The sequence below is a fragment of the Poecilia formosa genome, unplaced genomic scaffold, assembly GCF_000485575.1.
Source record: "Poecilia formosa unplaced genomic scaffold, Poecilia_formosa-5.1.2 Scaffold464, whole genome shotgun sequence".
Lineage (NCBI taxonomy): Eukaryota > Metazoa > Chordata > Actinopteri > Cyprinodontiformes > Poeciliidae > Poecilia > Poecilia formosa.
The window spans coordinates 288,360-300,163 of record NW_006800403.1 but is presented as its reverse complement, the minus strand read 5'-3'; the positions used below and the strand labels follow the sequence as shown (position 1 = coordinate 300,163).

General features: G+C 38.3%; 1 protein-coding gene and 1 long non-coding RNA gene across 3 annotated transcripts in view; one reads left to right on the top strand and one right to left on the bottom strand.

The window, feature by feature from the left end:
* LOC103156109 (vitamin D3 receptor A) overlaps window positions 1-11,804 on the bottom strand; it is a 126,928-nt gene that overhangs the window by 80,182 nt on the left and 34,942 nt on the right. The window lies entirely within an intron of this gene.
* On the top strand, window positions 733-4,352 carry LOC107833831 (uncharacterized). Its single transcript, XR_001659601.1, has 2 exons — window positions 733-785; window positions 4,295-4,352. It is a non-coding gene; the product is annotated as an uncharacterized LOC107833831 (long non-coding RNA).

The following is an 11,804-nucleotide window of genomic DNA, read 5'->3' as shown; positions in this document are numbered from 1 at the left end:
TAGATTTAAATAGAAAGGATGGGCACATCCAACTACCTAATGCAATAGTTCACACTACAAGATTTTTTGCCACCATTTTCCCCTTATGACAATCTTAGATCATTGGCCGATCTAAGATTGTCGCTGGTGATTTCGTAACCGATCATCCTGCAGTGTATGGTGGGTTACCATGGATCATCGTGGCTGCTCCAATCTAAATCAGGGGTTTTTCCCAACTGGGAGCTTAACACAGCTTGTTGAACGTGACAGGTAGTCAACCAGAAAGCGTGGATTCTCCTCTGTGCTTTCTGAGGGGAAATTACAGAGGGAAATCCCAAACAGCTGACACGGCACAACCCGAGATGATATGTGGAAACAACATTAATATTTATTCAGCTTTTTGTGGAAAGAATATAGAAATGAAAAGGGGAGGAGTTGGAGCCAAATTGCTATCACAGTTGATAAACCTGGTAAAGTTTTCAGCTGTTCTTCGTTAAAGTGACAATAATAGGTTATAATGATTTTCATTCAGTCAGGACTTTACGCTGACCACATGCATCACAGGTAGATTCTAGTAAAGCATTGATTAATGCCTGATTTTAAAATTAGTTAACTGGACTTGTAACTATTATTTTGTGCCCATGTGGCTAGACACCACACGGCATGACAAACCCGATCGAACCGTTATACCTAGGATTTCTGTCAGCTAATGTGTGGTCACTCAGGTTTTGAAAATGGGCCGACAGTCGGCCGACAACTCGTGTAGTGTAAGATGGACATTACACTAAGGAAATGAGGAAGGGAGGGTAAGTCGAGAGCTTTTTTGAGCCTTTTTTCATTCAGTGTCAGCAACAGAAAGAATAAAAGGCAGGAAGAGACGATAAAAGCCAATAATTAAAATGAGGTTGATAGGTTTAATTTATCGTGCGATTAATTGATTTATCGTTTATCACGACAGGCCTACATCTAAGACATAAAAGACGAACATACCCTTCCGGCTACATGCAGCTTTTTTGCATTTCTGGTGAAATGCTGATGTTTTGGTTTGATCCATCCAGCTGTCTGCAGGAGATCATCCGTCTCTCATCACCGCTGAGCACGCAGGCGGCCACAGAGACGTGGGTATCTGAATAACTAGAATTACTGCCTCATATTTCCTGTAATTTTCTGAATGTGACTTGAAATTTGAAGTCCAGCCCCGTCCTCTCACCGCCTGAAAGCTTAGCGTTTTCTGAAAGAGAAGGCTAAGTCCTCCTGGTATGCCATGTAGTTCATATCCACACTCATCTTCTCTAAAGGTAAAAAGGTGAATTCCTCTGAGTATTGCTTCCAGGTGTTAAGAGACCAGGCGGTGAACTGAGCGAAGAGGAATGGTCACATTCTGCTAGATTAACAGTGTTTTCCACAATTAACAGCTGTATCCTAACACTTAATATGCCTGGAGAACGGTATGCTCCTAAGGACATATAAACATGACAATAAAAATCACACACTAGCCAAAACCAAACAATGTTTTCCTCTGCTTTTTTCTGTTGCTCAAACAGTTGAACTTGATCTGTTTTTCACAAGATGAGTCTGTGGAGCTGGCAGCTCTTTTGTTATGCAGGAAGAACAGCTGAAATGGGAACATTAGGCCGAGGAACAGTTTAATGTCTGCAGCAGCAGTGTGAGGGGACGCCTCCTAGCTCTCCTACACTGCCAAGTATGCAGGTGTAAATCAATACATTGCCTTGACGTACCCATACAAGTACACAGTTAAAGTGTGCTGCAAGCAAATTTCATCAAATATATATATAACTTGTATATATTTATTATGTAATATATAACTTGGAAACAAAAGAAAAGTAACAGAGAAATTGTCTTAAAGTCCCTCACAAAAGTATTCAATCTTTTTTTTTCCTCTATAATTTATCACTTTACTGCCATAAACTTTGGTGAATTTTCCTGGGATTTAATGTGAAAAACCAACAAAAAGTATTGAAAAATTATGAAGTTGAAGGAAATGATACATATGTCCATTGAAAAATGTCTAAAAAGTGCGGGGTGCATTTGTAATCAGCCCCTTAAAGTCAAAACTTTGTAAAATGGCTTTTTGCTGTAATTACATCTACAAGACTTTGAGGGTGCACATTTGCCAACTATGAATAAAATGTTGTCCATTCTTCTTTAATGAGTCATGTTCTTCAACTGGACTGAACTGCCATTCTATAATATGACTGTCCTTTGATTGAAGCTAGGACTGTAGCGATTCATCAAATGATTTGAGTACCTTGATTGTTAAAACTTCAAGGCAAACTATCTGCCTCAAAGCTTTGTTAAATTATGTTTTACAGTGACGTGTTCCAGCCAGTTAAGTATCTGTGTTGCGCAATGCTCTCACCAATGAGATGTTGATAAATGCTAAGTGCTGTTAGCATAGTATAGGTGACCAAGCGTCCTCTTTTCCCTAAACAGGTCCGGGTTTTCATAATTTTTGGGGGGACCAATAGGCATATTTACAGCAGCTGGCATGACACATGGAATATGACAGCCTTTGTCCCTGGTGTAGCTTTACAGACGGACTGGAAACTTTCCTACCATTGCCATTCCCGTCACAACAAATGGTTGGCGGAGCGCACACCGTGGTGTGTTTAGGTGGCATGTACGTTTCTGTGTGTGACGAAGGTGCCAAAGATCCGTTGCTCACATAGACACAAAAGCTGAGTTATAGCTATATATCAGCTATATATTAAACTGACTGAAGATTAATATGTAAACTGCCCATAAAGTGTCTTTATGAGACTGCTGCCTTTTAATTCTTATTACATTGAATATTAATTCAGATTTTTCTGAATTAGTAGTCCAGGTTGACTTAAAAAATAGCTTTTATTGTTGCATTTTAATTTTCTAAGCTACAGAAGAGTAATTGTTAGGGATTAGCTTGCCGCATTAAGCAATAAAACAATTGCATGATAAATTAAAAACAAGCTGAATAATTTCCGTTTGCATTACTTATTTTTCTCTTTTCTCTCTTTCTACTAAAAACTGGATGACAAAAGTCTTCAGTCTGGTGCTTTGGTCTCAACTAATCATTTTTATGAAAGACAATTTTGTTTGCAGAGACTTCAAAATTAATTTAGTTATTTCTGTTACTTTATTTAGTTTGGATATTTAAAATGTCTGCTAAATGTTCAATAGAAATTAAAGTTTATTGATCTTTATGAATGTGTTCCTGCATTAAAACACCATTACCATTAAATTACTTAAACTAAATATTTATTGCAATTGGGCCCGTCACGACAAATTTTGCTGGACGATTAATTGTCTCAAAAAATATTGTGATAAAGGCTAATATTGTCTGAAGACCATTTTAAACTAATACAATAGTAATGACATAATGCAAGTGATATCCTGCAAAAAAAAACAAAAAAACAACTTTATTTTCAAAAGAACACTAAAAACTGGAACTGGTAAACAAAACAATCAAAAACAAAAATAGAATTGTGTCCATTAACAAAAAATGCACTTGAATAAAAACTTAAAACATAACACCAAAGTGGAAATAAAACTACATTCAACAAAGAGTGCAGATTATGAAGTCTGTATACTTCTGTATACCAATTTTCTCCGTCACGACAATCTTAGAACGTCGAACAATCGTAACCGATCATCCCGTAGTGTGTGTTCCGACTGATCGGGTACAGTCATGGCCGCTCCGATCTAAATCAGGCATATTCAACATGTTGGATTGTCTTGGCCAGTTTATCGCAGCAGAGTGTGGGGTTTTCCCCGACTGGGAGCGACAACCCAGCCTGTTGAAAGTGACAGGTAGCCAATCAGAAAGCACGGATTCCCCTCCATGCATTCTAAGCGGAAAGCATGAAGGGGAATCCCAAACAGCGCAACCCGAAGTCCAGTGGACATCAGAGATGATATGTGGAAACAACATTAATGTTTATTCAACATTTTGTGAGAGGAATATCCACAGAAATGACAAGGGGAGGAGTTGGAGCGAAATTGCTACCGCAATTGATCTACCCGGTAATTTTTCAGCTGTTCATCATTAACGTGACATAAATAGGTTATAATGATAAGGTCATAGTGGGTTTTTACGGGATTTTCTGTCTGAAATCTGATCGTCAGTGAAAGAAATCGGTTCGTGTGTGGTGTGTTGCTCTCATGGTGTGGCTGGACACACGGCACGATTAAACCCGATCAAACCTGTTACGATTTTTTTGTCAGTTAATGTGTCTCTCAGGTTTTGAGAATGGGCCGACGATCAGCCGACAATTCTAAAGTAGTGTAGAGTGAACTACTAAGAAAATGAGGAGGGGAGGGTCAGTGGAGAGCACCGGAGTTGAGCCATTTTTCATTCAGTGTCATCAATAGAAAGAGAAAAAGGCAGGAAAAAAATGATAAAGCCGATAAATTAAAAGGTCGATTATTTTCATTTATTGTGTGATTAATTGATTTATTGTTTATCGCGACAGGCCTAATTGCAATAACTTCCAGGACAATTCGTCATTCAGCATAATTTGTTATGACCTATTAGCAGGGATGAAAGTAGTTTTAAATTCTTGGGAGTACTATGACAAAAAACATATATATATAAATAACTTTGTGTGCTTTGGAGTTTCTGTGCCGATTAAATTTTTAGCGAAGCGATAAAAGCTGGTTAGCTCTTGCATTGCTACAGAATAAAGCTGTATTTCCTTCAACCCACTGGCTGCAATGTTGACACCTTGAGATGCCATGAGATCTAAATTCTGAACATCATGGCATGGAGTGCATCCCAGTTTTCCATGTCTGGCATATAACCATTCATTTTAGCTTTTAAACTGGTTATATTGACCCTGTGTCCAGACAGAGGGATAATCAGTAGCCAGCATCACGACCTGTTTGTTCTGAAGATCCTGCAGCTTCCACTTCATCTTCCTAACATGGCGCCTCCTCACCCTGACTAGGTTAAAAGCACATATTCTGAAGTTGGGATATTTTTCCTCCAACAGGTTCCAGAGGAATCACCTCAAACCAGATGTTGGACTGGATTTTATTTCACTATCATTTGTGAATGTTAGAGCTTCATTTTCAACAGTGGAGCTATAAAGGTTGAAAAAGGTTATCATTTTGGAGAAAGTCTCATCAACATCAATATTTCCACTAAATAAGAGGCAAAAAAATAAATAAATTGTTTGATAAAGGAAAAGCCTCTCAGACTCTGAGACCGACAGCACCAAACTATTTTTTTTTATATTAGACAATTAATTTAATTTCACATAATTATCGCGGTAGAATACATATGTTTGTTAAACACTTAATGAAACATATTTACCGTGTTTGATGTTTGTTGTAAATGACGTATACTCACAGACTAACGAGGTTATTAGTCCAAGTTTGTCGTTTATTGAACGTTCAGCAACTGTAATGCGCCAAGATAAAAGGTAAACAAAGGTAAAACAGGTGATCAACTCAAAACCAGTCGCACCTTTTTACTCTTCATCTCTCACCGTCATTTAAGCACAGCCGTTGCCATGGCAACCTCCTGCGCGCCACAAGCCGACCAGAGATTACGTTAAAAACATAACATTCATTCTGTTACGATATTAGGTTTTCAGGCTTGATATTTATTTTGCGATTATTAATAAGCGCTCCCCTGAACACAGCGGTGGTTGATGAGTTAATTTTAAACTCCTGCTGTGCTAGTTATTTTGGTAATGGAACCGAAACGCACAGAATTGCGCAACACCTTGTTGAAACAATAATTACCGTGATTATTATTGTTGTTGGGTTATTAATTTGAACACGTTTTGTTGATTTTGTTGTTGTTTAATAAAGTTACAAACGTTTTGATAAGCCAGTCAGAGGAGGACATGCTGGTCTCAGCGTCCTGGCAGCGTTCAGTTTGTCACCTAATGCCGAGATCGACTCAAAACCTTCTGCGATCGACGTGTTGCACCGCTGCTCTAGCAAAGCACGAACAGCTCAGAAACAACATGAAATGGGGAAAAAAGTTGTGTATTCCTCCTGGGTTCCCCTATATTCACTTCCATAAATCTCCTGCTTCTAGGTCCAGGCTTGTAGAAGAAAAGCGTCCCTACAGCATGAGATTACCATCCACACATTTCAACATGGGGATGCGCTCAGGGTGATATAAAGTGTTGGTTTTACTCAGCACATCGTTTGGATTGCAGAGTTTCCTGTACATGTAATTGATCATGACGCAAATCCACAGCAAAATATCTATTTTTTCCATATACATTAAAAATAGGGATGCTCCGATCAGATTTTGTGCTGCCGATTCCGATCACCCATAAGGCCGATCTTTACCGATCACCAATCTTTGCCGATCATCTAGACTGCCTGTTAATTTTTCAGTTTAGGTATAAATGCTACCATGTGATCTGGCAAAATTAAAAAATTATCTGGTAATAAATTCACATAATTTAGACACAAAACATGCAAAATACTTGCAGACACAATACAGCAGCTATTCAGTCAAAAGGACAACTAAAAAACCTGCAATCAGTAAAATAATATTCAACAGCAGGTCCTCAGTACCATAAATTATACACAAGTTAAATAAATCTCACAATACTGCCTATATCAAATAATGTCAAGAAAAAAGAAATATTTATTCAGAGTCAAATGCAGGTTGCATCAAAATAAACAATACTGAGTTACTGAATCAAAACTTCCTGATAGCATGGCTAGCTGATTAATGCTGGTTCTGATTGGCTGGTTGTGACTTAGCGGAGTAATTATGCACAACACAGGGAGGAGGCATCGATTATTTTTTTCAGAGATTATATCTCATGTTATTACATAGTGAAATTTTAATACATATGTAAAATCTTTATTGCTTGTTTAAGTTACCTGCTGCAGCTTTAAGCAGACGTTCGGTGTGAAGGAGCAGAAGCGGCGCTCCGTCTGTGAAATATTCAGCAGGGCATGTCGGTGGTCCAACAGCGGGAGCAGAACCAGCGTCTTACACCGCTAGCTCATTGACTTAAATTATTTCCGGGTTATTTGTTTAACTTTCTGACCGTGTTGCTCTTCCAGGTGAGAATTGGTAGCTGTGCGCTGCTTTACCCACTATCTCGCCACACTGGATGTCACTTTTTTTGCCTGCGTTGAGCCTCAATGTAGCCAAACTCTGTCAAATGTTTGTTTTTTTAAATGTCATATTAGATTCGTTGAGTTGATGCATTTTGACGTGCTTCACCCCCGAGGTATTTCTTTGGCGGAACACGCAAATTTCCCTATTCACTCTCAGAGTGAATGGGGAGTTCCTTGCCACATTGCTTAGGATTTGTTGCTGCGCGCTTGCGCAGTGTGAAGGAAAGAGGAGATCAGCTGCACACGCAGGCTGCGAAGTGAGATGCAGGTGATGTGGGTTTGGTGATCGGCAACAAGAGACAGTGATCAGCGATCAACAATCACACTTTTTTACGGAAATCGGCCGATTATGATTGGTGGCCAATCGATTGGCACACCTCTAATTAAAACATTGTAAAGCATATCAGATGTATGTATTTATATATACATAGCATTTGCACACTGATCCGAACCATAATTAGAGTTTGAAACAAATTTAAATATGAAACATTAAAATGTACTTTATTTTGAAAAAGCAACCCTGTTGGCTCCTGACTGTGAAACTAGCTACTCTGCGCTGCGCTGCTCTCAGGAGTGAAGAAAAACTAGAGACCACAGTCTGAAGTTGAAAACATTTTTAGTTCATGCCTGTGAAAACAACCCTAATGTTAACGTATGTTGGATTTGAATGACAATAACATGTAATGATTCAGATGTGTTTTGAAGGTTCCCTTATTATGTTATGTAATCAGCAGCGGCATGTCACCCTCTGTGGCATGCCTACTTTTATGTGGTTGTGTCCCCAACATCCCTTATGGCAAAATGCAAATGGCATCTTGTTTGGTTTTTCTAGAAAGTCCCATTATCAATACAAAGAAGTTGGTGGTTGTAACTGGAAAATAAAAAAATAAAAAAGTCCTTATGTCACAAAAGCTCTTCAGCAAAGCACTATAAAAACCCAGAATTTATGCTGAAAATAAATATAAAACAGGAAGTGATGACATGTTTTATTTTGCATGTTGGAATATGATGAAGTGAAGGATCTTTCGTCTTTACTTGAAAACAGATCCTTTCACATTCCCCATGCTAATAAAAGAAGACTTCAAAAGGAGAAGGACCTGGCACTTGGTGAGAAGGGCCTCTTGCTGAAAGAGACGAGGGCAGATGTTTTCAAAATAATGCCAGCTGCTCTTCCTCAAATTTTCAGTTAAAAGTGACATTGCCATCAATCAATCAATATTTCTGTTGTTACTTATATATACAAATAAAATAATACTCTGTGATCAGATACAGATGGAGAAGAGTTTAAAAACCCCAAAATACGAAGTCATATTGACCAGAGTAGGTCGCTAAGTTTGTGTCACTCTGTAGGAAGAAACTTGATCGTTGTACTCAAGAAACCCGAGACAGATTCGCATGCGAGTAAGTGGGAGTCAAGTATCACTTTCGGATTTGCCACAACAAGCTTGAGATGTAAACAGAAAGGCATTAAAAATGGATGTCTTCTATCCAAGCAAGATCTAGCAGATAGTAAATGAATGCCATACCAGATAAATATTCTTTCAGGTAGAATTGTGTCAAGATTTAAGGATGGCCAAGTTCTTCAAGCCTACCGCCTCCGCAATAATCCTATACCAAGTCCAGACAACCTACTGCTAGTTTCAGCGTATGCTTCATCATTTTAAACGAGTTGGCAGCTGACTTTAAACTTCTATGCACTTCCTCTATATCAGTAAGCCTGACTGCACTTACTGCGTTTTATAGTAACTGTGGCAAAAATGTTTAAGTCTCTGACTTTTGATCGGCAACTCATTACAGATTAAAAGAGCTTTATGCTTATATATGAGAAAAAGAATCCACATTTTAAAGGAAATGTGTGCTTTTCATCCATCTGGCAATAACTAAGCTTGCTGAAGATTAACATTTTAAACAGTCTGGAATGTTCTTCACATAAATGAATGTACTCTGCATTTTTAACTGTAAATGTCCTGCAATAGAAGTGCTCTACACATGCAAATGACACAAAAAACAAACATGTGCAACAATGTTCTTCTTTGATATGCAAAAGCATATCAAAGACATAAAAAGACAGTTTGTACACTTTTCCACAGTAAAATTCAAGAACTTGTCAAGCATTTTTGGGCAAGTTTTCAAAAAAAACAAAAAAAAACAATACAAAATATTAGAGGTGTGCCAATCGATCAGCCACCAATCATAATCAGCCGATTTCCGTGATCAGTCACCTGTATCTCAGGTGACCGATCACCTGAGATACAGGTGAGCGGTCTCTTGTTGCCGATCAGCTGTATCTTATTCGCAGCCTGCGTGTGCGGCTGTCTCCTCTTTCCTTCACACTGCGCAAGCGCGCAGCAGTAAATCCTAAGCAATGAGGTGTGGAATTTAAGAGTGAACAAGGAAGTTTGCGTGTTGTGGTGGAAAATTACCTCGGGGGTGAAGCACGTCAAAATGCATCAACACAACAAATCTAATGTGGTGACATTTAAAAAAACAAGCACTTGACTGAGTTTGGTTACATCAAGGCTCACTGCAGGAAAAAAGGAAATTGGGAGCAGCCAGTAAAGCAGCGCACAACTACCAACACTCACCCGGATTAGCATCACGGTCAGAAAGCTAAACAAATAGCCTGATAAATAATTTAAGTCTTGGAGGTAGCGACGTAAGATGCTGGTTCTGTTCTCGTTGAACCGCCGCTACGCGCTACTGGTAGTAATATTTCACAGACGGAGCGCCGTTTCTTCTCCACCTGGAGTGAACTCTCACACCGAACTTCTGCTTAAAGCTGCAGCACATAATTTAAAAAAGAACAAGATTTTAGATATGCATTAAAACTTTCACTGTCCTAACACAAGATAGATAATCTCTTAAAAAATAATCGATCTCTTCTGCCTCCTCCTGTGTTCTGCAGAATTACTCCGCTCAGTCAGAAACAACCAATCAGAACCAGCATTAATCAGCTAGCCATGCTATCAGGAAGGATTGTTTATTTTGATGCAGCCTGCATTTGACTTTGAATGAATGTTTCCTCTTTTACTTGACATTATTTGATATAGGCAGATTTATTTGACTCATGTATAATTTATGGTACTGAGAGCCTTACTATTAAATATTATTTTACTGATTGCAGGTTTTTCAGTTGTCTTTTGACTGAATAGCTGCTGTATTGTGCCTGCAAGTATTTTGCATGTTTTATGTCTAAATTATGTGAATTTATTACCAGATATTTTTTTTATTTTGACAGACCTGATCGGAGCATCCCTACTAAATATTAAAAATTAAGTTAAATAAAGACAGTTTAGTTCAGTTATTCACTATCATGGTTATTAATATTTTTGTGGAAGTATTCTGCAATCTAGAGCAGGGACAAGGTAAACTAAAAAATGTCATGTTCTGAAGTGTTTCTCTCACACCTGAGTGGTTTGAGAACAAAACAGTAATTTAATGAAAACAATTCCCCAATTTCAATAAAGTTGTATAAAGTATAACTTATAAAATGATCAATGAGTTCCTGAGCCATTAGTAATAATAAATATGAATTACTTTGAAACAATCTAAACAAATCACATTAAGATAAATTACCTTCCTTCTCATTAAGATTTTCTGGATTTTGCGAATAGACAAAACGTTGGTAAGTCTAACTGACCTAAAACAAGAAACATTTAGTCTAATTTAACTCCAGACGGTGAGGGAAGAAAATCATTTTTTTTATTTGGTGTATGAAAATATACAACTATAAATAACATTTTCCAAATTTAGGGTTTTAAGCAACTGTCAGATTGTACTTTACTGCAAAACTGTGCAGTTTGAATATCAAGCACTTTCAAGGAATTCATGCAGAAATCAAGAACTTTCCAAACCTTAAAAACACCCAATTGAAATTCAAGCATTTTCAAGGATTTTAATCACCTGTACAAACTTGTGTATATCCTGACAAAAGGAATAGGTTTTAAAAGATTATGCAACAAAAGGTGTTAAATGTCCATAATTAATTTGAAACAACAAAAACAACTCATTACTATCCACTTTTATGGATATTAATGGGCAAAATACAATACTAGTTCACCAGGCAGTCATGTTAACAACTGTAAGCTTTGCACATAATAAAAACTAAAGGTCCAGCTGTGTATCTGGATACACAATACCAGAAAAAAAAATAACTTCTCCCTACAAAGGCTTCTGTAGAGAAAGGCTGACTCAGAATCAGCACAGAAAAGAAGAGGGCACTTTGCAGCACCCAGGCAATAGCTTCCATGTAAGAAGAAACACTCACTGCCACCTCAGTAGGCAGCCAACTGGCTCCTGAAAGAAGGGCCTTCAAATCTAACTTTAGACCTGAGCAGCTTTCGCTCATAAAGCACCAGAGAAAGTCAGGAGAATCAGATCTGGATTCACACATGAACAGATGAGGAGCACCAACTGGTCCCTGATGCCCGTTCACAACTAGGAGTACTGGTGGCTATATTTTCAGCACAGAACACCAGGAAGTCCCTGTTAAATACCACATGGCTATTACTGTTGTTTTGTGGCAGGAAACGGATTTAAATGGGCAGCTCGACAAACACCAACAGAGAAGTGGTTGAAAGTGACCATTGTTAAGCTGAGTAGTAGATGTTGTGCCTCTTCACCATCTGGGAGTTTTTTTAAACTCTAGAGCAGGGGTGTCAAACTCAATTTCACCGAGGGCCACTTCAGCATATTGGCCACCCTCAATGGGCCACCCTCAATGGGCCACC